Source organism: Crassostrea angulata, chromosome 4 (assembly GCF_025612915.1).
Source record: "Crassostrea angulata isolate pt1a10 chromosome 4, ASM2561291v2, whole genome shotgun sequence".
In the NCBI taxonomy this organism is placed as follows: domain Eukaryota; kingdom Metazoa; phylum Mollusca; class Bivalvia; order Ostreida; family Ostreidae; genus Magallana; species Magallana angulata.
Genome location: NC_069114.1, coordinates 17,033,434 through 17,060,647, shown reverse-complemented (window position 1 = coordinate 17,060,647; position 27,214 = coordinate 17,033,434). Strand labels below are relative to the sequence as shown.

At 31.6% G+C, this 27,214-nt stretch overlaps 1 pseudogene; it reads left to right on the top strand.

Annotated features, from left to right (window-relative positions):
• Positions 1-27,214, top strand: part of LOC128179686 (uncharacterized) — a 160,633-nt pseudogene that overhangs the window by 117,453 nt on the left and 15,966 nt on the right.

Here is a 27,214-nt window from a genome sequence, read left to right as displayed (position 1 = left end):
CATAAAGTCTTCACGTGATCTATATTATTAAGAGTTTGTGCATTCAAAATACCAGAGTCATTAAGTATTTTGGGATGATTGGATAATCTATTTGCCGAAATGAAGGTTTCACCTACAGTCAGAAAAACATACTCTACCCATATTTTCAATATGTGAAAAAATTAGTACCATTGCAAGTTTTTCTATCTTTAATCATGTTTTCAATTGATATTTGTGAACATTGTACCTTTTCTTCACATAATGTTTTGAAGCTGTGGAATCATTAGTCTTTTGAGTACAAAGGTCCATATCACTTCTGCAGTAGCCTTTGGCATAGAGGGGTTGATTCAATGCATTCCTCGTTAGGAAGATTATATATATGCGCATTAGGCTAAGATCTAAGTATAGATATTCATTTTTTTTTTACAGTGTAAATATAACCGCACATCAAGGCACCAACTGACACAAATGAAACGCTTTTTAACAGAATGGTAACTAAGCGTGGATTTTCACGACTCGAAAAAATCACGGATCCTATACTTAAAAACGTGTCTGCCTTTAAAATACCAGAACTAATCAGATTATTGTATAAATAATCCGCATAAATGAAAGTCGTGCCAATGATCGGATTAGCATACACTGCCCATATTTAAGGATGCCGATTTGGGTTTTTTTGCGGAAAAACTACAATAGCATAACTCTTTATTTTTTAACCATATGTAATTTAACCCAACTCTAGTTTATTTGCAAAGGTTCATGAAAATGAACCGTCTGGTTCTTTTTAGGGACCATCTCAAAATAGAGGTAGATTTACTATAGGAATATATAGGAAACTGTCATTTTCCGCACATCAAAGCAGTTTTAAAAAAATACTACAATAGCTTTTTTCTCAAATTGATTTATATGATTAGTAATATCATTTCCTACCTTATATGTAAAAACCACAAAATTCTACAATCTGGTTTTAGTGGGGGCATCTCAAAATATTAAAATGCACCAAATTTTGCTATATATTTGGATCATCACGAATGATGATTGGTATAATGGATTCATTCCAAGATAAGGAAAATGTCCTCAAGGATAGCATCATTCAGTATATAAAATTTCAACAGCGTACAATTTTTACTTATTCTTTTATGTTATTTCTTATAATGTACTCCTACAAAGCTTCATTTTATCATAACGTCATAAAAGCGCAATGGCAATGCTCCCCTACCACACATCATAAAAATCGTGTTAAAAATAAAAATTTCCTTTAAAGATCTAGATATCTTTATCTGTATTTTGTTTATTGTGTTCAATTTGATAAATGATATCGAAAAAAATTCATAAGAAGTATAAATCAACTGTATTATTTTAGAATGCACAAAAACATGCGAAATGCAAACTAAAGTCGGCCTCCTTAATATCATAAAAAATGACGAGTTCTTACACAAATTATTATATCTCTATTAAATGGGCATGGTTACGATTCTGGTAAAAAATAATTTGTTCGATATAAATGTCTACAATGCCTAAGTAATGTATTTTTAATATGCAACCAAAATTTGAGTGCCATTCATTAACATTATGAGTGTGATTCATTTATGTATACTCATAGAAGGTGCACATATCTAAATATGTTACCTTGATTTTCACAGAAACTGAAATGATATTTTACATGAGTACGTCACAAAAAAGGTCGCATAAACACTATGAAATGATTGCAATTACATTGTTAGTAATCTATTTTACAATTTATATCTTCTCTCTTTGACTTCAAAACAATTAACATTATATTTACTTAAACAATGGTTATTGGTTTATGAATGAAATCAAGGAATGCTTGTTTTTCGACCTACTGATGCTGACTTTTGTAAAACAAAAATTAACTCAGATTGCTATTATTCACCATATATTACTAAACATTTGTTCGTGGTGTCTATAATGACATAATGACACTTTAGTGTTTTCTAAGCAAAATCAAAGGATTTTAATTTGAATCTTGATTTTTTTTTTTAGATTTTCTATTCAGAAATATAGTGAACAGATGAAGCAGTATTTTAAAGTTTTATCGGTGGAATGAAGGCCGTAAACTCGGTTTTCCCGGCATGAAGTGAACACGTGATTATTGTGTTGATACAGAGTGACTGTAGCTCTTCGTAACAATTAAATCACAAAATGGCTACGTAAGGGGAGCTTGGTTCTTTCCGTGAAGAAAAAAGTTACATCAAAACCAATGTAAGTATCTGAAATTAAAAAATTATATAATAGTGTAATTAACGGTTGAAATTAATGAAGACTATCATTATCCAATTAAAAAAAAAAACCAACAAAATCAAACTTTTGCAATGACTTACCGGTATAAGTATATGAAGAGTATTCATCCCTGTTTATCAGATCCACAAATGAATATTGATTGATATAAAGAAAACGAAAAGTATGTATAACGTTTATATATGTAATGACAAGGGATGACACTTTCGGGTAGAACGATTGTAGCTGGTTAAAAAAATCAGTATATATTACATATACTGTATATTTTAACAAATTTCATTACAATTAAATTTGCGAGACATTAAAATCAGAGCAATTTACATGACGTGTAAAGTAGAGACAATGTAAAAGAATATGGGTGGGTGCTAACTATGTAATCCGTTAAAACAACTTTTACTGTGATTTCATCCATCATTGAATACCAATTTTTGTGGATTTCATTGTTCATATAATCCACAATATTAAAAGTTGATTGAAATGTGCTTTCTATTTACATTTTGTATTGATAAGGTCATTGGCCAAGAATTTACATACCCTTGAAACTGTGATTTTCACTTGATCCACAAAAATTGATACCCACGAATATCAATGAAACCACCAGTAATTGCCCTGTCTGATAAGCTTTTGAAATGTGGTTTTTTGATGATCACTGACCACAAGGTTCCACTACACGAGGTGGTGACTTGACCTATATTTTGAAAGGTGTCTGCATTGAAAATACCAGAGCCATTCAGATTATTTAATATTCAATCTGCAGAAATGAAAGTATCTCCTATGATCGTAATATCATACACTACCCATATTCAATATTAGGACAAAAATTAGTTCATATGCAAGTTTTTCTATCTCTATTAAAACCAGATGACATTGTTTTATTCTTTAAATAATTAATTTAAGCTCTGGAGTTAGTGATCTAATGGGTACACAGGTCCACGTCATTTCTGCAGCCGCGAATTGCATAGAAAACGCAGTACAGTTTAGGTGCTCAGTAAAAATATCGGCAAATTTTTGTGATGAAAACACGTATACTTTAGTTCAACTGTCATGTCCTTTTTAAAATCAATCACAGTCACTCAAATGCAATATATTTCTACAATATATATATAACAGTACAATACTTCATGTTTATAGTGGTCACGAGATATGGCAGTCGCATGGTACAAGCAGATGTATTTGTGGTTTTGAGTTCATTTGAAAAATTCAATATTGCAAGGGCATAATCATGTCAAAATTAACAACTGAATTATAAAATAACTTGATGTTATATCGTAGATTTTGAAAAACGGTGCGAACTTTTTAAGATAAGAATATTTGTTAGTAGAAACCGTTATTTATGATGCATATGTTGAATAATTTTGAAGGTCACAGGTTTAATTTCATTATTTAAGAAAGAGCCAGCGTGCCAACCAAGTTCTTCAAGTGTTTTGACTCATTAAAACGTTGATGCTAATGCCGCTTTATCTGACTCTGAATGTCATTTTTTGTCAGGTAAAGGATTGATTTTATTAAGGTCTTCCCTTTCCTTATAGTGATTGTAGTGGGGTTTTTTTTCTTGTTTTTTTTTTTTTGTGGTCGGCAAGTTTTCCAGAGACGACTGAATGCATCTTTCTGAAATTTTAAGGGATGACAGAGCATTATAATACCTCGAAGACTTCGCAGGGGTGTTATGAAAACATGGAATCTGAGTTAAATGTAATTTTGTGCAATCACAAATCTTAGTTATTATGTACATCTTCAAATATTTAACCAACAAATCGTAGACCCAAAGGAAATGAAAAATACTAGAGACAATTTTTTTTCACAAATTAGATAGGATTACGCTGATTTACACATTGATGACGGCATGACTGAAAATTGAATGTCGTGTAAATTTGATCGGAAAACATTCTAAACATATTCAAAATTTAAATAATCTAAGAACTCTAATAAAGTATTTTGGTGTGCTTTATTGAGAGTTGAACAAAAGAATACTAGTTTACACCTTGTATGGATCAGTTATAGTGAAAAAATAAATTGTATCAGTACTTTTAGTACTTGTCAGTACTTCTCAAAGCTTTTCAGTACCATCAGTAAAACGTGTCAGTAAATGTCAACGTTTTTCAGTAAATGTATCAGTACTTTTTTAAGCTTATCAGTACCGTCTGTAGAAACGTTAGTTTTTATCTCAGTTCACCAGTAATGTAAGTAAATGTCAAAGTTTATACGTACAAAAATTGGATTGCCAGTTCTTTTCAAACGCAGAAGTTCTCGCGAGATCACAGAAACTGTAATAATCAAGAAACAAAACGTTTATGAAACAACGACATTTGTGTGACGATATGCTCAACAGTGTTATTTTGTCAACCGTCCCCTCCGGTTTTCACCGATTAAAACAATCATTTATTTTATATATTGATATGTGTTTCTTTTTTACTTCGCCTAAAAAACGAAGAAGTACATATGGTAAATATACAAAAATTGGATTGCCAGTTCTTTTCAAACGCAGAAGTTCTCGCGAGATCACAGAAACTGTAATAATCAAGAAACAAAACGTTTATGAAACAACGACATTTGTGTGACGATATGCTCAACAGTGTTATTTTGTCAACCGTCCCCTCCGGTTTTCACCAATTAAAACAATCATGTATTTTATATATTTTATATAAAACGAAGAAGTACATATGGTAAATATACAAGATTTTCAATCAACATTTCCGTTTGTCTTTTTCCGGTCCCGTGACAATAAAATTTGCCTCGACGAGATCTCAGAAACGGTAAACATTTGAAAATGAAAACTTTGTGGGATAATAGACCTTTGTACGTAAATATGTTTAAACTATTTTGTTTTATTAGTCCTAGCTTCCAGACATAACAGAAAGTACTTTAATAATTGATTTTTTAATTTTTTTTTCAATATTTTACATGGAACGAATGTTTCAGTAAACCCTTACATATGTCATATATGTAACGTTAAAGAGACAGTACGGCGCATCTTATCAAAATAGCGACTTGAAAAATTTTTCCGATCGGGTTCAGTATTTTTGTACTACTCATGAATGTATAAACTCTCAGAAAATTACAATGTTCTCCATTAAATAAATCTAATTATTTCATTAAAAATAATAATTACGTATAACCTATTCATAATTACATCGCAAAGTGTTAGGGGAATCAACCTTCTATACTAATACGCATGCGTATTTACTTAAACAAACACATGCAGGGCTCGCGAAGATTCTCCTGGACCTGTTTGTTGACAAAAATATGTCATTTCTACTTCTCCCAGGAAATTTTTGCTGAAAGTTTTTAAAATACCCACAATTATTATTTTGTAAGAATGTATTTTGCGTGTTTATCATAACCTAAATTCATTTTAGTAAATGAGACCCCTTGAGGGGTTATTTGACATATTTCGGTCTGTTCATTTTAAAATGAACCGAAATTGGTAAACCATCAATCCCTTATCGAGAAAGTGATAATATGTTCTGTTTAGAGAGTTTCTTTAACCTCGTATACCATGATGACCGTAGTCGGAGGAAGATCATGTAGTTTTCAGCACGTGTCAATTACTGTCAATCAAAGTCCATGTGGTACAAATAAACGATATAACATTATTGAGGTTTGTACGACCCTTAAATATCCGGACGCTCAAAATTCAGTTAACTAGGTATGTGAAAGGGATTTTTATGTATTTCAACTATTACAATGAACGTTATTTCTTATTTCCTAACGATACAATGGTAAATCTGAACTTATTCACACATGTTTTTTTTTCAGCAATACTGTCTTTTTAAATAAATTTTAAAAAAATCTAATTCCGATGAAATATCTCAAAACAATTTCATGAGATCTAAGAAACTACATGTATAAGTAATCAGAAAACTTGTATGGATGATAGGCAATTGTGTAAAGACGTGTTTAACAGGTGTCATTGTGTCAACCGTCACTTCCGGTTATCACAGAAATCATAAAACAAATCAAATTCTAAATTAATTTGACCTTTTTTTTATTGTTTTTAGTTACCTTAATAAATCTTAATATACATTAGGTAAATGTACAAGAATTACAACTTTTTTCACTAAGCAATTCCGTTTGTCCGTTTCTGGTCCCCAGACAAAATCTTGCCTCAACAAGATTTCAGATTTGACAGAGATTTGAACAACTAAATTATGAGGAAATATAAACCTACCTAGCTATGTAGATATTTCAAAACTTTTTCGTTTGACTCGGTGTACAGTAATTGCCGGTTGTCACATTAAGTACTCCAAATTGATTTTGTTTTCATTTCTACATGAAAAAGCACAAATTAATACATGTGTTTAAGAACGAAAGACTTTTTCGTTGCCATAACAACATACACCACTATTTTTTTTTAACTATGAACATCTTTGATAAGATTTCAGTATCAAAAACGCCTAACTAAAAGCACAGAATTTCAACTATTTTGCTCTCTATAGGAATACAAACTAAGTCATTTAGACAGCTGTGACGTGTAACCCTTAAGTTTGTTTTGCATTTGTTTTACGTTGTCTGTTAACAAATTTACTATTTTAACTTCATCTTGAAAAGTACAAGATAAATTGTAATTTTGTCAATTTAAATTATGTGTTCTTTTTAAGAAAAAACATTTTCATTGCCTATTTATTGTATACGTGAAGTAATAACCTCTATGCATGTTGTGTGCATTATATATGAAACTGAGAATATTATAAAAGATTGATGATCACCCAAAAGGCCTGCGGGTCTCTTTGTACCAAAAGACCAAGTTTTGGCCCCTACAGCTAGGGGATTCCCCATATTTTTGCCTACCCTCCCTCACCCGCTTTTATAAACTTTTTCTCTCCAAACATTAAACACTATGACACGTACGTGACTGTCATGGTCAGGTGGCCTCTTATTGTATCTTACTTGCGCTTATCAGCCTTGTTTTGAACATTTCAATTTCTTTCATTTCAGGTAACATTCTTGTTTTGATCATAGTTTAAACTTCTCTAATCATGTTTTTAAAATAAATAATGGTAAGCAAAACCTTATCTCATTATTAAACTTTTTTATGTCGCGGATTCATTTCTCTAATGGGAACACAGGTTTTACTTCCTTTCAATTCACTTCCTACACAGACGATTGCATAGAGAAGAAAAGGAAATGCACTTTTGTTTTGAGGAACATATATCTTAGCACTATGCTAGGATACATGTAAAAATAATTATTATTTACTCTAAATAATATCATATCCACTTTATAAGATTACTAAATACACATGTACTATTTACTATATATTACACATTATTATGATTTTGTTTTTTGCTATGACATGAAAATATCGTTTTTATCCCAAGCATATTGGTCAATTGATGCCACATGATCGTGCTATAAATTCTCTTATAAACCTTTCTACACTAAAAAATAGAATATTTATAACCCCACAAAATTAATAATAGATTTTAAAGGCAAAAAAAAACCCTGCTGCGTTTTCAACAGAGCAGGCGCTCGCGAGCGTTCGCCAAATTTCCTATACCTGCAACACAAATTATGGCAAGCGTTCGCGAGCGCTTGCTCTGCTGAACACGCCTCCGGTTTTTGCTGTGCGATATTGTAGCGTCACAATTTCGAAATCAATGTCTATACATTATGAACAAAACATCTGACTGTTATTCTCTTAAGGAGACTGAAGAGACTTAGTTTTTGATTTATTATAATAAAAAAGTATAGCCTTTTGCTATCGGTCATTACGCAGTTTTAGAGCAAGTTAAAATAATATCCTCCTCAGTCGATACACTTTCATCAGCTCTGTAAAACCATGTATTGACCTTATCAAAACGGCTATAATTGTATAATATTAACTATGTACACATGTACATGTAATATTTACTATACATAATATAACATTCACTATTTACTATACAATGTAATTTGGCATATCATTGAATCCACTGACACGTTTTTTACAGCATGCACATATCTATTTAAGTTAAGTTATATTAATATTGTACGGAAATCTTGAAATTTTACTTACAAATTCAGAACGAATAGTTATGCATATGAGTTTATATCTTGTCAAACCTATTTAAATATGTATCAATATTTAATATTATATCAATATTTATATTTATTTAAATATTAATCAAATATTTACCTTAATTAAGTTTAATGTATTCTATTGATACGTATGTTCAATTTTCAACATTTGATGAAGAGACCTTACTATGGGGGAAAATACTACGAAACAGTAGCCCCCCTACTACATTATAGCAGGTTTTCGGGGGGGAAAGCTACTATGGTGAAAATCTGCTCTACAGCACCGTCACGGAAACATCATAGTGTGTTTGCATAAACTACTTTTAAGCATATAAATGCACCCAAATGCATACTTTTTGATCCCTTGTAAAACTTAAAAACCAAATATGATTATTTGTTTTTATTCTATAATTTTTCAGAAATGTTTGGAACGGGGAAAGTTTATTTGAAGAAAAAAAATGTCCATATATTAACTGCAGAAGTAGTATTTAATACGGTGATCATATTTTCAAACAAAAATGGAAACACATTAGGTGGGTCATTTTGATTGGAGGGGTTGAAGGCTGGGACATCAATCTGTTTAATATATTTAAAACCTTAGTTAACTGCACCTGTAATAAACGTGAAACAAGACCTGTGAAGTTTTTGTTTTTTCCACTTCAAGTTTCAGCAATTAATTGGTAAAAAAAATTAATTTGACAAGTGAACAAACGACTTCTAATTATCATAATGTATAATCTAAGTATATCGGCAATCGAACTATTGGTATGCTGGCTATACATGTACCTTTTGTAAAATAAACAAAATATCATTCATGTTTGGAATATATATGCTACATTCTGGAAAAAAGGGGGAAAACACAAAGAGAAAACAAATAAATAAATAAATAAGAAACAATCAAACAAAAAACAAAACAAATTTTGATATTTTCCCTTTAGATAATTGGAATTTGTATGCGATTGCATTTGAATCCACGGTCACTAACTACAGATTTTTATCTTAACAATGAACGTACTATGAACTTACTCTCTATCATCATCTCTTTTTTCCTGCCCAAACCTGAATCAGTAAGAATAAAAACATTTTTTTTTTAAATTTAGGACTTTTTTCTCGATTGCACAGTTTTTCCTGAGATGAAGACATCACGTGAGCATTGGATTCTTTATAGAGTGAATGTGGCTATTGGCGACAGATTGATAACCAGATGCCTTAGATAATCCTTTAATTTTTACTGGAATATTTTTAAGTTGGACGAATTGTTTTCATGGTGGTAATAATTGTATGTGAGCGCAATTGTAAAATGTTTGGGTACATAACAAAATTGTTTCATTCAATCCCATACATACATGTACGAATGAGTGCATGGTTGTTTGGTTCAATGACTTTGAATTGAATTTTAAACACCATCCAATTATCAATTGTTCAAACTTTTTGAAAACTATGCTTCTCTTTTTTCTTCACTGGAGGAAACAATAGCAAAAATATGAAATAATATAGTAGTAGTTGGTATGCCATTAAAAAAAAGAATATTTGATATATTTGTGATGTTAGTGTCTTTTATCTAAAAAAAAAAAGTAGCCGACATAAAGATGTAATACATGTTTATTCTTTATTCGTTTCTTTATATGACCCGAGTTGGATACTTTTTACAGAGAATTCTATTCAAGGATGATTAAACAAGGAGAGACAACTTCTATTTATTTTGAAGAAAAAAAGTTGACACACTTATATAAAAATGAAACTGTAACCAATGCAGTTATGATTCCAGTGTAAATTTTAAAGAGTATTTAAAAAGTTTGTTCCGTGATGCTTAACAATAATTGCAATATTCTTCTCTAAATTTGGTTTAGATGCTCATAATTCACTTTTTCATTTCATAAAAAGTTGATCATGGGTTTGCAAACAGAATAGTTACTACCATACATAAGTATGACATGTGGAGATAAAAATGAAACGAACAGTGTTCAAATTCAAAGTTTCAAAGGAATATTACAAAACAGGAGCAGAGCAAACACGGACCTCTTAAAAATTGAGGTTGGTTCAGGTGCCAAGCAGGAGTGAGCATCCTCTGCTTACCGGTTACACCCATCGTGTGCTCTTTGATTATATGATTTGAGATTATTAATCCATTTTCATGTAATGTTAAAAACTTTCTAGATCTAGATGTTTACAGAATAGTTTTAATGGCAGTTCTTGAAATTAAAATATTTTGACTTCTCTGTATCCCATATTTGAAGAGAAGTATACCTTTTTTGTAAAAGGAAATAATGGTAACGTTTCATTATTTTGTTTCAAATTTTAATTGAAAAGACTATCAAGGATAAAAGAATTATTTAAAGAATAGCAGAACAAATATTCGTTTTTTAAATCTGTTTTTAGAGCCGAATTGTATCGCTTAAATTTCAAGTCTATTCCTTATTAATTTTGATGTTAAATCCTATTTTTTTTAGGATAACATTAGAAGATAACGCTATGAAATTTTATTTTCACATCTAAAGAATAATCCAGACATTTAAATTTATAATTTGTCTGTTTTCAAGAAAAAAGGTTACTTGGGAGTTGGTCTCAGTTTTTTTTAATCCCTTTGGAACCTTAACAAAATGAAAAGCTTTTAAATCTTATCTAATTGTTGCAAGGTCTAATGACCAAACTTTTTTTTACTTAATCGCCCGTGGAATATCACTGATGTCAACACGGGTCTTTTTGAAGGTGAAGTGTTAAATGATTAATCATTGTACCATCTAATGTGTATTTAACTACGGTCGACTGAGCCATTTCCTTAGGATATATAGGAAGTATTACATGAAACAAAATATTCGCTCTTCTATTTTGTCTACTATTTAAGTTTTGACAAGTGTTAATATATCTCAGAACAGTGTTACTTTATGACAGACATTTCATAAATTATATAACATGAAGCAAAATATTTGTTCCGCCATTTCAAGTACTACTTGAAGTTTGGCAGAGTGAATACATTTCAGGACAGTGCAACTGTTTATGTTATTACAGCTCCTACCAATCAAACCCTAATAAGTGTAATCATTTATTTAAGAACAAATACTATGCATCCTCATGCCATGTTACAACCTTAAACCGTACAAGTCAAAACCGAGCAAGACTTAATCAAGATGAACTTTCAAAGACAGCACAATTTCATGATTTCAAGTCAAGAAGTTTTTCCTCAAAGACTTAGAAAAAATACTATTTCTACATCAATAAGAATGACCTTCAAGATATGTACACAATCCTTATAAGACAAACGAGAGTATATTAGAGCAGAAGTGGAATGGAGTGACAACGGATACTGTTTAGCACAAACGTACTGTAGAGCAGGGAATCAACTCTAGGATTAAATTTTCGCTATATTGACGGAAAAAAATCCACGAGTTTAACATCCAACGAATAATTACTATAATATAATAATGATGAAGAAATCAGATTTACTAATTCATTTATCTTATCATTAAACACACAACACACAATATGTTTCCGTTTTTATGACATAACAGTATAGAATAACCCCGCTCATATTAAAATATTTTATTAGGAAAAAGAATGATATTAAGCGGTCTATCATAATAATCGACCATGGCTATTGCTAAAATTGCTTCAATGAACTATTACTATTATTATGCGCAATTTTTCTATTACATAGACTTTGAAAAAAACCCTGAAACATGACACTTGACAGGTATTCGAGCCACGTGCTGTGATGTTTGACTAATTCTGTCTGTCCAGTGTTATCGGTAAATTACAAAGTGAGTTGAGGGCTCAGAGTGTTTATATAAGCTACTTATGAGTGTTTAGCACGTAAAAAGGTGTGAACTCAATTGTCAGAGGCAATATTTCCATTATAAAAGTGGGGTACACTTTAATGAAACTTTTATAATATTAACCGGGCATTGATTATGAACGGGTTTTCCACAAAGCAGTGTTTTTATCGAAAATCATTTCATTAGATAGTAATATAATTGTTTTTCAACAAAATATATTTTGAAAATAAAACCCAGATAAAACTAAGTCTATTTTTATTGAGTTAATTCACATGTACCCTTTACAGAAAAAAACATGGTCTGTGTTTTATAAAATTCCAATGGATTTGAATTTTATATCTGACAAATTTTTAAGTTTCTTTAGAATTCAATCTACCGTGATTTGCTGCCAAATGAAATAAGTGTGGTCTTTTCCGACCGCGATTTAAACCTGCTATTCAGTATAGAAATATTTATGTTTGACCTACCTTTAAGGTCACATAAAAATCAAAATTACTTTGGACATTTTAATATACTATCATATCATTAATTAATAGAAACTTCATATATCAAACAGATGTCTACATAACTTCAGATAGCTACATTTATTTTTATCATCTGATATGTTGAGGAAAAATGTTGGGATATTAACCTCACCTTGATGCGAAAACAAGAAGGTCAAATTTGATTAAACTATAGATCATCTAGTTATGTGATCTTTATGACTGTGTCAAATTCTATGAATTTCTTAAAATAAGAAGGATGTATCATAACGAGAAGTCTTTTTCCTTAATTGGAAAGCAAACAACCTTAATTTCCAAGACCGCTTTATATACCTCGGTAGCAGTTGAGGAACGATTGAAAATAGTATGGCGGCCTAATATTTTAAAGAAGTTATGTTATCTTTAATCGAATCATAGCGAACGTAATTAAAATCGCGATGAATCACGATGACACTATCGCATTTTGTTTTCCTTCAGACTGAAATGTCACACTTTCATTGGTTTAAACATAGCACGTGATTGCCTCATATATCTCTATATTTGTTCGGTGAAAAATAATATTAGGCAATATGGCCGTCATTGGTCGACGTTTCGCTCACTCATTTCGCATTTCATAGTATTTTATACATAAACAGCATGCCGTAAGTTCTTAAAGTATTTGGAGTAGTTGCCCTTTGAAATTCTTTAAAATTAGAGTAGTTTCCCTCAAAATATTGACGTCACATTGTTTTGTCTCGAGTAGAAAAAGGGAAAAACATATAAAATTGAAAGCAACAAAACATTGTAAGTAAACATGGGTGAAGCAAAGATTTTTAAAGAGTATTTGAAAGGTGAGATTGAAAATTTTGAAGAGTTTGTATGAGTTTTTAACTTAAATTGAACGAGATGTTAAGCATCTTGTACATGGCTTTGCGTAGGTCATCGCTATTTGTGAATAAATATGTCGCTTGATAGTCCTTGGGAAAAACAAAACACTTATTAGGTTAGTAACTGACTCACTACGGAAATATATTTGGTTGATCAATCTCATAGACGGCTCGGCTTCGCCTCTCCATCTATGAGATTGATCAGCCCAATATATTTCCATAGTGAGTCAGTAACTAACCTAATAAGTAAAAGTATATTATAAATTTCATTTATAAATCATATATTTTGCTTTGTTTATATTATATTATACATTTCATTTATAAATCATATATTTTGCTTTGTTTATGCTTCTGAAAAATTGAAGCGTAAAGGAGGCAAGATATAGTTCTGACTCTTCGTTCTAACCAAAGCTTGTTCAATAGCAATTAAAACACAAGTCAACAGCCCTTTATTGAAGTGTAAGATTTAAATATTGGGTCAGCAGGTCAGCTATTTTCTTGATAAAGGATAGTCACGCTAGCTATTTATTTTAACGACTATATCCCCTATTGATATAATTGGGAATAATAGAAAAATTTACCACATCCTTATCATATATATTTTTGTAGGAAATCTTGTTAATGCCACATACGAGAAGGATGTTCTTATCAAAATATGAATCAACCCGGGGGACTACACATCTTGCTCGGATTGCCCGGGCGTTATTGGGTCCCTGCATTGATGTACTGCGCGAGGTTCTCGCAAAAGAGATATCTCCGCCTGACTTGGAAAGGAAAGTTAAGACTTACATACATCAAAACAAAAAACCTTCTATCAGTAAACAACAAAAACGGCTCGTTTATGGCAAAAACTACTCTGTCTTTGACGTTACGTTGCTCTATTTTCTCTTACGTAACATGTCTTCAATTCCTCAACATAAAAATAACTGGGGAAATGATCCAGAGCTTACTGATAAAAGTGTGTCGGCAAACATAGAACGGATTCGTATTTTACGAAACGAATGGTATGGACATGCTACGGATTTTTCTCTCTCGGACTCAGATTTTGAACAAAGATGGAATCATATTTCTCAAATTGTGAAAGAGCTGGAAGGTTATCTTGGGACGGCAACCAAGTATCAGGACACTCTGATTGAATTAAAAAGTTGTTGTATGGACCCTGACTCGATACAGCCCTACATAAACAAACTGTTGGCTGTGGAAGGGTTGCAGACTGATGTTAAAAATCTGAAAGGTAACAGAAAAGTTGGTTTAATAATGGATAATAAAATTGACTTGATAAATGATAGAAACATTAACTGTTTTGGTTAACTAACATCTCAATAAAGCATGACTCACCTTTTTTCAAAAAAAGTATGTGGTCTGTGAAGCTGTATATTCTTGTAAATGACAAACAGTTTTTATAAAGCAGATGTAACAAAAACGGATCCAAAAATAATTTGATACATTTTAACATATTTTCTTACAGAGGGTTTTGGAGAGTTACAGACTGATGTTACAAATCTGAAAGGTAACAAACAAGTTTGTTGAACAAATGGATCATAAGATTAATATAAAGTAGAAACATTGATTCTTTTGATTAATTAGCTTCACGATGAAAAATGATTCACCTTTCTAACTCACCGTAATTGAAGGTTCAACTGAGCTTTTCTGATCGCCTGCTGTCCGTCGTCCGACCGGTTGTAAACTTTCCACATTTTTGGCTTCTCTTTAACCACTGTGCCAAATCTAACCAAACTTAGTACAAAGTATTCTTATGAATACCGGATTCCAAACTATTAAAGTTAAAGGTCTAATCCTATTTTAAAGGGGAATAATTATGATACAGTAAAACTAAGGTAGGTGTCTAAAAAATCTTCTTCTCAAAAACCAATCCACCGGCAATGCCAAAATTTACATCATAGCTTGTATTATTCTTGACTTTTACTCTAAACCATTAGGTCAATATTAAACAATCTTGGTACACAGCATCCTTATATGAAGGAGATTCTTAAATATTAAAATAAACGACAGAACATGTTTAAAACAAAAGATAATTGCGAATCAGTGAATTTAGAATGCATGTCTTTACAAATCTTCTTCTCAAGAACCACTGCACAGGAAATAACAATATTTATACCAAAGCTTGTATATATAGTGCAAATCCTAAATAGTTAAAATTGTGATTTCAAAATTAAAACTGGGGTCTTAAGAAGATGTTTCATTGTAAAGTTTAAATATAAATATATGAGGAAATGTTTAAAACCCTTTTTCTAAATACATGTCACTACAGTGCTACAATTTGTGAGATAACTATGCATGCATATAACGAAGATTTAGAATTTCTAAAATTGTGACCCCCAGACTAATACTGGAACCCCAAGAGGGCTCAAAGTTTAACATAAAAATGTGTAGGTAAATATTTAAACATCTTCTTCTCAAGAACTACAATGGCACAATTTATGATAATACAATAATAATGCAAGCAACCTGATATAATTATGATTCTAAATTGTAAAAATTGTGAACCCTAAACTAATGCTTCAGGCCCAAAGGGGTTCAGAATATTACATTGAAATATACACCAAAATGTTTAAAAATCTGATTCTCAAGAAGTTCAATGATCTGTTACGAGAATGCAAGCTTTCTTCAAAAGGACAGATTGTAAACTGGCAAAAATGTGACCTTTGACTAATCTCTGGGCCCCAAGAGGGGTTCAATGTTTAACTTTGAAATATATTGGGAAACTATTTAACAACTAAATTCATATGATAAAATGAACTGATGATCAGATGAGGAACGTGGCCCATGGACCTCTTGCTTCAAAAGATGTCGGTATTTGACAATTAAAAAGTGAATAAAAGGAAGCTGCATATTCATGTAAATAACAAGCACTGTTTTTATAACGTAAATGTATCAAAAAGATCCAAATAAATTTAGTTATTTAAAGATTTCATATTCATTCTTACAAAGGGGTTTGGAGAGTTGCAGAGTGAATTAACAAATATGAAGGGTAACAAAAAGTTTGTTTAACAAATTATAATTTGTTGATAATTGATAATAAGATTTAATACATGTAAATGTGTAATAGAAACATTGCATGTTTTTGGTATATTAACAACAAAATGAACCATGACTCACGTTTTTTCAAAAGATATATGGGTCTTTGATGATCAAGAAATTAAATTAACAAATGTTACGTATTCATATGACTGGCAAGCACAGTTTTAAATACGCAAATATATTAACGGATCCAAAATAAATCCATACGTTAATATATTTAATTTTTATTCTTGTAGAGGATGTAGAAGAGATGAAAAAGACAAACGAAAAATCTAGTACTCAAGGTATAGTTATATAAAAAAGCATTTTTATGTTTTTATTAATATTATGTATATTTGATAACGTTTTGAATATCAATATTTTAAAAGGGACACATTAAGATGATCATATGCAATGATATTTAACAATCGCTTTTTGGAACACAGTTAGCAAATAGCTATTTAAAATTGAATTGCATTTTTAATTTTGACTTTGAAATTGTCAGGGATTTATTCTTACCTCTATTAATGTAAATCATAGGTGTTGTTCCATCTCTATGTGATCTGCTAAAAATACACTATTTAGATAATGGGATTATGTACTCGGGATGTAAGCATCAAAGTTCCCTAACATAAGACCTGTAATTTCATGGTATTAAACTAGTTGTAATCCACTGCCAAAGTGAAAAAAATGGTGATGAAACCATCTCTAATTGGAAAGGCTAGTAGATGATCCACTAAAAATACACTAATTATATTAAATTTTTAATTATTTATTTAATACAAACGATTGTAACTATACATGTTTCTCCTATGTGGCTTTGTGATTAATTAGCTTAAGTTTATATGGTTCAGTTAATCATGATTTGTAATAATATGTTTAAAATTTTTTTGTAATGTGTCAGGCCTGAACTAGGCGTCTCGCCCGTATTTGGTTTACTCGAGATTTACAGGGAATGCAACAAAGGGGGGATGGCACTTGCCAAGTGCCCCTTGGATAAAAGAAACAAAAACTTAATGCAAAAATACACTGTTATATAAACCACTACCTGGGGGTTATCTAAAGGGACTCGTTGGCCGTGGCCATTTTAAAATCGCATTGATTTCTTGTAAAGGAATGTAAAGGAAGGGCTTCATATGGATAAATAGGGAAATATCAAAATTTAAAAGGTTACACATATGGATTTTTTCTTTACTTCATTATAGTTTATAACTGAACAATTTCTATCTTAACTTTTTAGGAATATCTAATGGAAAATGTGTTATTTACCGAGCCTCCTTAACAAGTGTTTTTTTGTTGTGTGTTTCTGAATTTATAATTTGATCATGCCCCCCCCCCCCGTTTTTTATGTCTACATTGCTTCAGTAGGGCGATTTTAATAGTCAACCAAACTTTGAGTGTCAGTCATACAGTAACAAGCGAGATATAGAGCTCACAACTCTATGTTGTGTTAACAAAGCATATTTCGTGTTTTTGTTTACATTTTGAATCTTGAACAAAAAACCTTCAAGTTTAGACATAGGAACTGATTATTTATAATCTAAACGAATAAGCTGATAGAAAAATCAGCTTAAAAGAGAACTTTTACCGGATTATTGAACCAATGCAAACAAAACATGGTACGAGCCTTGCTAACATAACAAAGAAATATGAGCTCTGTATTTTGCTTATAACTCAACGAATGATACAAACATTCTAGTTGATCATTAGAAACGCATTACTAAAGCACCGTAAACAATAAAAATAGAACAAGAAAATTCGTCCAAAATCGTGCTCCTTTAAATGTTTACCCACTGCGTGACAAGGCAACGTGTATCCTAGCTTTTGGTTATTTAATCCGGCTTTGCCACTTTGTTCGAACAACAATTCTAATAAACAGCAAAACCCACACAATTCATTGTTGTGAAATTATATTAGCTTATGCTTCTTTAAGACTGTATTTGCACTAGGGAAATCCAATACTTTGTATAAACGTCCGTCTTTTCTTTACGATACCCAACCGCAAGCCTTTGTTAACATTTTGCTTTTATATTAATTGCATTAGCCTCAAATCAGCGTTTTAGGCCACTTATTTATACTTTTACAATTTATATTTAAGTCCATCTGACTATTTATAAACTTCAAAAACGATCTTTTTTTTATCTTATTTATTAAAATACCCGTTTAAATCCTTTAATCATTTTACTTAATAATATTATTCACAATAATTATTCATTAAGTAAGAACACGCAAGGTAATATAACTCCTTCCCCCGCTTCACATTCCTCTCCTTTAGAATATTGAGTCTCGCATGATTCTAATGTCAAAACAAAACAAGTAAAACGAGCCAATTTGTGTCAACTACATCCTCTTCGCTGTGACAGTTTTACTAAAGCCCAGAAGGCTCATTCGAGATTCGAAATTTGAGATACGAGATTCAAAATACGATTTTCAATAATCAAAATCCGAGATTTCAAATCTAGGTAAACCAATCAAATCGTGGATCTCAAAAACCTGTGTGTTAAGAACATTAAACTGTCACAAGATGAAATCCCGCGCAAGCGCGGGAATTAACACTTTACACATTAATATAATACGCTGCTTAATATGTTTTGTATAAACTGTGTCCGAATTTTTTCTTCGTTATCTTCTTCACCTAAACTTTAAAATTGAAATTAAAATGCAACAGCATCGTGGGTTCAAAACGAGCGGACAGGGATGAAAATCTTAACTGAAATTGTTTTTGTTACAGCTGACTGAAAAAATTTAAATGTATTAATTTTTTAGATATTTTATTTTAAGTTTCTGATTTTGTTCTTTGGGTCAAATTTCACTAAAATATCTATCACAAATAACTTTTTTGGGGGAAGGGGGAAGTTGGCTCAATACATTTGATTTTTTAACTTTTTTTTTTTGCATTAAACAAAGAAATCTGTCCGAGATGCATGAAAAACTTGTCCTACACTGTCCACCATTACATGAATTAGTCAACCCGCGTTCTTGGTTACCTCGTTCTTGAAATATCTATCCATAAAAAAATCCTGCATTTTAGAGAATGGCTGATTTTATTTATTCAACATTTGTTAAATCTCAACTTCTATGTATACTCTAAATACGTTTCCAGTAAATGTATTCACTCGCTACGTAATAATTCAATTTCATTTCATCGCAAGTATATATATTGATGCAAACTTTCTCTGACTTGGATTCTCCAAAGCGTGTCCAACACTCTACTCTCATTTTTGCTTTTCGGGTATGTTTATCGAAAATGAAAGAAGGTTTTCAATTATTTTTACGATAATAACTTATCAGCTAAATTCAATTATAGCTTACGGACATCAGCTTACACGTGTTAATATCATAAAGGTGTAAGGAGCTACTCTGGTGTAGACATTTTGTAGTTTTTTGGCACACACAGGGCGAAAACAATCTTTAAGCAAGTCCTTAAAGGTGACTTGAAGGTGGCGTAAAGGTGGCTTAAAGGATATACAATCTTTAAGCCACATTTTTTAAGTCGCCTTTAAGCTGAGCTTATAGGTCCTTAATGTCCAAACTTCTTTAAGTCACCTTTAAGCCATCATTAAGCCACGTTTAAGCATCTTTAAGTGGCATTTACGCTCCCTTTAAGTTGTCCTCCATCTTTAAGTTCCCTTTAAGTCAAGTTTGATCAAGCTGAACAGATTTAGCTTGAAAACATATATTAAATGCAAAAGCTCTTTTATACGGATGGGAGGGAGTTATCCGAGTGATGATATAATTACCAAGGAAGGGGGTGTTCCAGGTGGTATTAATTGTCGCTCCATTAAACACATATTGCTATTATCAACAGCGCTCAAATGGACACAGATTGCCGTTATAAACTTCTTTATAATTTTTTAAAAATCTTTTTTTGGATTCAAAATTATTGTAGGTGTGAGCGCAATCTCTGTATCTAAATCTGCGCATGAAATTATATCAAAGTATGTTTGTTTCCTATTATGAATTAATCGCTGAAATCTCTCTCTCTCTCTCTCTCTCTCTCTCTCTCTCTCTCTCTCTCTCTCTCTCTCTCTCAGTTTATCCGGTTATTAAACCAAACAAAACAAATGAACCAAAAATGCATGACCTAATTTAATAATCGGTTTAAGATAATTATGTAGGTTTTTTCAATTTTGATTATTTCTAGGTCTAATTTTAGATCTGCTAGATACATGTTAAAGATGAAAAGACTCTCAACGGTCTTTGTTATATCTGGCAGGATAATACTGCTTTGTTTGTCTAGACAAAGTTTTTTTCGTTTGTGTATATCTAATTAGAGTCTATTGTTTGTCCAACTGAAGAAAACACCTGGAACTAACACAGAATATACAAGATGTGTCGTGTGTCCAGGTGCACGTCAGGGTTTCAGGTGTTAAAATCCTAGTATGCACGTGTATACGATATGTCTAGTGAATGAAAGTTTATTTACATTTGTAATTCATTTTCAAAGTATTATTTCTTAGCTCTGGGTTTTAAAAATGTTACGTCTACAAATTAAAGACACATGTATGTAAGAGTAAAATCTAGAGGCTAATTAATTACTGTACCGGTGATCATAAATGGGGGATAATTATTTAAATATATGTATAAGGGTAAATATGTCACATACCCGGCCTGGTACATCATACAATTGTATGTACAAGTATATGTATAGTTACATCATTTGCAATTGCCACATGCAGTAAATACGTCACCGGTAATCGGTAATATTGTTTGTTATAGAATGGATAGTTTAAAAATCATGTATACAATTAAATATTTAAACATATATCATTCCATTTGTTATTCTAGATCTGTTGTAAATGTATAATAATCAATATTATTAAAAGTATACATACTGAAACGTCGCCGTGATCATGAAAACCGGGAAATTGCGTAGAACTAATACCCTAAGCTAAGAGTTTCAATGCATTTGATAAAAGAAATAGTTTCAATACCTTTCTTGCATTTCATTAAGCTTTGAATTACAGTGTAGATGAACGTATATCTACTCGTTTAAATTTATTAATTAAGTACTAGTAAGCTTAACGGTTTCAATTTAAATATTATATTTTTTTCCACTGAAGACCAAGTTCCGTATTTCATTCTAAATACATGCATGCATGTAATTTATAAATCAGTTATAAATGATTGTTACAAACTGAATTAAAGTCAAAATCTTTTCAAGTAAAAAATACACTCAATACATTGATTCAAATGCCACTACAAACAAGGGACGTTATTGACCGAACTTTACCATGTTTCAAATATGCACAGCACCAAACATCTTAACAGCCTTGAATTTATCAAATCCAATGGTATATAACATATATTTAGCTTAAACATATATATCATGAAATTTATGCTGAAAACTGTTCCATTTTTAGCAAGACGTCGATATTTTAAACGCGATGCCATGCATATTTACGGGAGAAGTAAGTCTACCCGTGTTGTAAAAAGATACCGGTATCTGTGCATGAGTTTTGAGCTTGTAAACCGCAGATAACAAGTTTAAATTCGCATGCGTTTCAGAAAAACATATGGGTAGGTATACGTAGGGGAAAAGGGGGGCAGGGGTCTTCGACTCTCTGGAAGTTTGATAAGCAATCTCAATTAAAAAATATCATTGGATGAAAAAGAAATGGGAATGATTAGACTGGACTTGAAAGATGTTAAAAAAAATTCGATCTGTACATGTTTCACAATATTGTTCGCACCCAAATCTACACTCAGAGAGAGAGAGAGAGAGAGAGAGAGAGAGAGAGAGACGGGTTTTACACGTGTAGTTTTCTGCTTAAACAACGTAGTATGTATAATCAAATCAACTTTCACACATAGAGTGTGTAAGAATCGTATTATACATTAAAACACTATAAAATACTTTATTGTCAAACATATTTTTATTTTCTTCGGACTTAAAAAACTTTACCACGGAAATAGCACGTGGTGCGGCTCGCGGGCTGATTTGATTGGCAGGTGTAGTATGTGGACTGAAACTGCTTTGTTGAATTCTATTATGTGCATTACTTTAAACGATACATATTAGTGAATTACAAATGAAATCTAATTTTAAGACAAGATCACGGAAGAAACTTTATCTAAATGTTTAAATTATCTTATACAGATGAAGTCGAAAATTTTAAGACAAGATCATGGAAGGGACTCTGTCTAAGTGTTTAAAATGTCTGATAAAGATGGAGTCAAAAACTTTAAGACAAAATCACGGAAGGAACTTTATATACCGATATCAATCTACTGATTCTACGTTTCCTTCTGTAAAAACCAATATACGACTTGCACAGTGTAGGAACGGAAGTGTACAGTTATGCGCAGCGCTGTTTGTCGAAGCAAAAAAAAAAATACATAGAAGAGGTAGCTCTGCGAACAGTCGAAGATTTTAATCAAACGAATTGATAAATGGATTTACAAAAAACTTCCGTAACAATTTAATACGTTATGGTAATAAACTGGCACACGTATAAACAGTTATATTTCTTTTGCAACATGATTTTGAATTAACTTTTTGACAATCAATACTTTGATTTATAGTAATGAAGAATTCAGCACTTTTTCATCAACGTTTTTACTCGCTTCGAATCTACACAACATGTGGACATTCGGAACTCTCGGGATTTTTCATATTAAATGCACTGAGTTATCTCCCGTATTTCCTTTGATGAACAGAATATATGATAAATTTTCAATGAAAATTTACACGTATTTGTAATATCCTTTGAGTTTATCCATGCAAATGTGATATTGTGGAAACATAAAGTAAAGAGCCTCTCATGATTTAGCGTGAATGTAATGCGCATGCGCAAGATTGTATAATCCAAAAAATCCAGATAATTCCGGATTTTTAAGAGGAATTTCGTTGATTATTAATTAGCGAAGCTTGATTTTGAAGATATAAAAACAAATTGGTATTTTTCAAGTACCAATGATGTTTAAAATATATAAATTAAACAAAAGACAGTTCTTTCCGAATTATCGGTATTAAAGCCCCAAAACTCGAGTCTATTATTTTAATATAGTAGTATAGATAACTAAATGATATCCCGTGCAAGCGCAGGAAATAACATTTTACAAATGGGCTTTGGTTTTTTTTTACACATTTGTGTCCGATTTTTTTTTAATTGTTTTTTTTTTAACCTTTAAAAAAACGAGTCTTACAAAACGTAATTTCAGTCAACAGAAATATTTTAGCTCATTGTAATGTTCGAAGCTACGCATACAGATGTTCATCTGCAAATCAGACCTACCGTACAACTTATAAGAGCTACGCATACAGTGAGCAATATCGAGGCATGGTAAAAAAAAAACAAACAAACAAAACCCCAAAACCTTCAAATTCAAAGAATGCATTGCTTCCTTCATTTATGTAGTTTTTTTTATCTGAAATATATCGTATTGGGGAAATATTTTCAAAACAAGAAACAACATGTTTTGTGAAAAAAATGAGAAACACTTTCCTAGAAATTTTGATTCGATTTCTTCTTGAATGTTTGCACTGTTTTGATCCAATAAAAATTTTTTCTGAAGAGATATTTTAAGATTTTAAGATTGAAATGACGAGCATAAAAATTAACTAATTCTAGGTCACTACCGTATAAAAATCGCTATACTGTCCCTCCAGATATTAGTTATTTACGTATTTTCCGTCTATAATGTACATTGTACGATCAAAATACTGTTCGCAGCGCTATTGGTGCTCTCGCTTCGACAAACATCACTACCTAAAACTGAACACTTACGTTCCTACAATGTGACATGTGCATGTACATCATAAACATGCATTATAGAAAAAAAAATTAAAATAACACAAAATATAAAACTATATTATTCTTTTTGAGAAAGTACAATTGTTTTCATCAGCCCTTAGATTTGATTTCGGTGAATAGAGTTCGTGAGAAAATATTACGGGAGACAATATATGTTCTACCGTTATGATTCTACGCGCTATTTAAATTGATCAGACTACTGCGTATACGATCTTATATTATAGTTACAAAGTGACTTAAACATGATTTAAAGAAAAAATGAAATTATTAGTGTTTTGATTAAGCCTTTCAATATGTTGGCGATATCCACCGGAGCAATCGTATAAGTCTAAGCGGTGTTTGTCTTGAATGTAATTTGTTGTTGTTGTTTTCTATTTTTTTCCTTTAAATTCTCCTTAGTAAATTAATACATAGTTTAATTTGTTTAGAATAACTAAATAAAAACAAAAAAGTATTGTTCTTGAATCCTCATCATCCGGGCTTATTAATGGCTGTTGCAATGCAAAATCTCCGTAGACTATCAATTTCGGGATATGTATTGAAACCAGATGCGGTAGAGGGGGCGTTTCAAAACAAATAATCTGGACATTTTTCATATTAGTGGATGAACGTAGTTTGAGTACAAAGGTATTGACTATTATTGAAATATCAAGCAAAAAGTGGTGGAAGCAAAAACTGGGGACAGAGTTTAGTACAATGCACAACTTCAATGACGCAGACAAAGACGTTAAAAGTATCGTAAATTTTGCAGTCAAATAATGCCAATACCGTATCTTGTTCCTTATAGGATATAAAAAACTTAAATGCGTAAGTTGCCGTTGGGCAGAGGGAATGAGGTGATGCTGGTAAACGAAGGGTCCCGGAAGAAAAGAGAACATAAACCGTTTATAATAACTTTTCTATCATAAAGTTAATACATTTTGTTGGTAAATTAAGCACAATATTGAATTAAAAGATTTTTTAAAAGCTTTATGCCCCAGTCACACATTCACGGATCAACTACACGGTTATACTACGGAATATTTTCCACGGTTGACACCGGAAAATCAAATTATTGTTAATGCCCCAGTCACACATTCACAGATCAACTCCTAGGTTCTAGTACGGATTTTTTTCCACGGTTGACACCGTAAACTCTAATGATACGGAGTTAGTACGGATGCACTACGGAATTGATACAAATTGATACATACGAATTACTACGGATTTATACGGAGTTAAAACGGACTTCTACGTTTTAAAACGGTTTAGTAAGTTTTTCTAAGGAAATACTACGGTGGTTCCATCCGTAGTGGAATTTTGAACATGTTCAAAAATTGTCGCAGCTATACAAGTGTCACACTCTGGTTTCTACCGTCGTTACTAGTTGTTTAGGGAAATTAGCTCAAGGATTAACCTATGTCTAATTGCAATAATCTTGCTTCCACAGCACCTGATTGAATCAAAATAAAACCCGTAAATGAAAATAAAAACTGTCTTCATATGATTGCCGCAAGATGGAAAGTGACTTTGTAAAAGTCACTTACCATTGCGGTCAATCCACAGACTTTAGTTTTGACCAATCAGGTAACTTGTTTTAAAAAGGGTTACGCCCAATTTCTGCAAAATTTCTTTGATGCTTGACACTATTAGCTAAGCCAAAGAAGGTTTTACAACAATTACTCGTATTTCCGCGGAGAGGGCCTGTAACAAAGACAAGATTAACTCGATGCCAAAACAAAGTAAATACGTTTTTATTTGAGGCCGAAATGAAATAAATAAGTTTATCGATTTGGAATTTCGAAGTGTCAAGCCAAAAGCACAAAGGAATTTACCTCCAAAGAAACCAAATAAGAATGTTTTTCTTAGTATCTAACAGCTTGTCAAAATCTCTTCTGATTGAGAATGTCATCCTAAGTTTACAAAAGATGTGCGAATAAATTAGCTAACAAAGAGATGAAAAAAAAATTGTGTTTCCGAAAAATATTTAAAGGAAATTCTGCGAAACAGTAGATATTATTAAAATAAAATAAAATAAAATTTACTCATACATGAGGAAAATCCTAATTGAATATTAAAATTAATCCAAAATATAAAATCAAAAATATCATGAATTATAAATTCATGTTAATCATAACTGTTACATTAAAAGTTTAAAATTTATCAATTTTAAATTAACTATAACAGTTTTCCCCCTTTGCCTTATAGTGAAGTTTAAATTGATAAATTTTAAACTTTTAATGTAACACAAGTATTGCTACGTGTGGATACGATAACAGACGGAAACGCCACTGGTCAATACAAATCGCCACGAATGACTCTGGATCGCTTCCGTAGCTAATCCGGCATTTAATCCGTGAATGTGTGACTGGGGCCTAAAGGTTGCTTAAAAATGGCTTAAAGGTAGCTTAAATGTGGCTTAAAGAGTTTAGACATTAGGGACCTATAAGTTGTCCTTAAAGGTGGCTTAAATGTGGCTTAAAGATAGTTTTTAAGCTGCCTTTAAGCCAGCTTTACGCTTTCTTTAAGCCAATTTAAGCAACACATATAGCTTAAAGGTGGCTTAAAGATCGTCTTTAAGCTACCTTTAAGCTATCTTTAAGGAGAACTTAAAGATGGTCATTCATCCTGTGATACAATTTCAACGGATACAGAGGAGTCAGGAGAAGATAAATTTTATTTACGCTTTTAACAATTGTTAACAAAAAGCTTCTACACAATACTTCAACACATCCTCCTCGAGGAAACTGTTGCAGGACTGGGAACACATATTTTAATAAAACTCAAATAAGAACGCCACTATCAATTTTCGTGAGTAAACAGAGTATTTTCTCCATTTAATAAAAACTAAACTAGCATCTCTTATGACAATGAAAACATTTTCAAATAATTATTTTTATGATGACTAGACTTTGACCCGTGCGTGCACGGGTTGACATTGCATATCGGACAATTTACGAAATAGGTACATCGACGCACCTTATTATTGACATTTACATTACAAAGCTATAAGCCTATAATAATGCTATTAATTTCACTACACTTTCCTTAGTTTGAATAATCTAACTGTGTCTTTGTAAAGGCCCTCACCACAGTTAGAATGC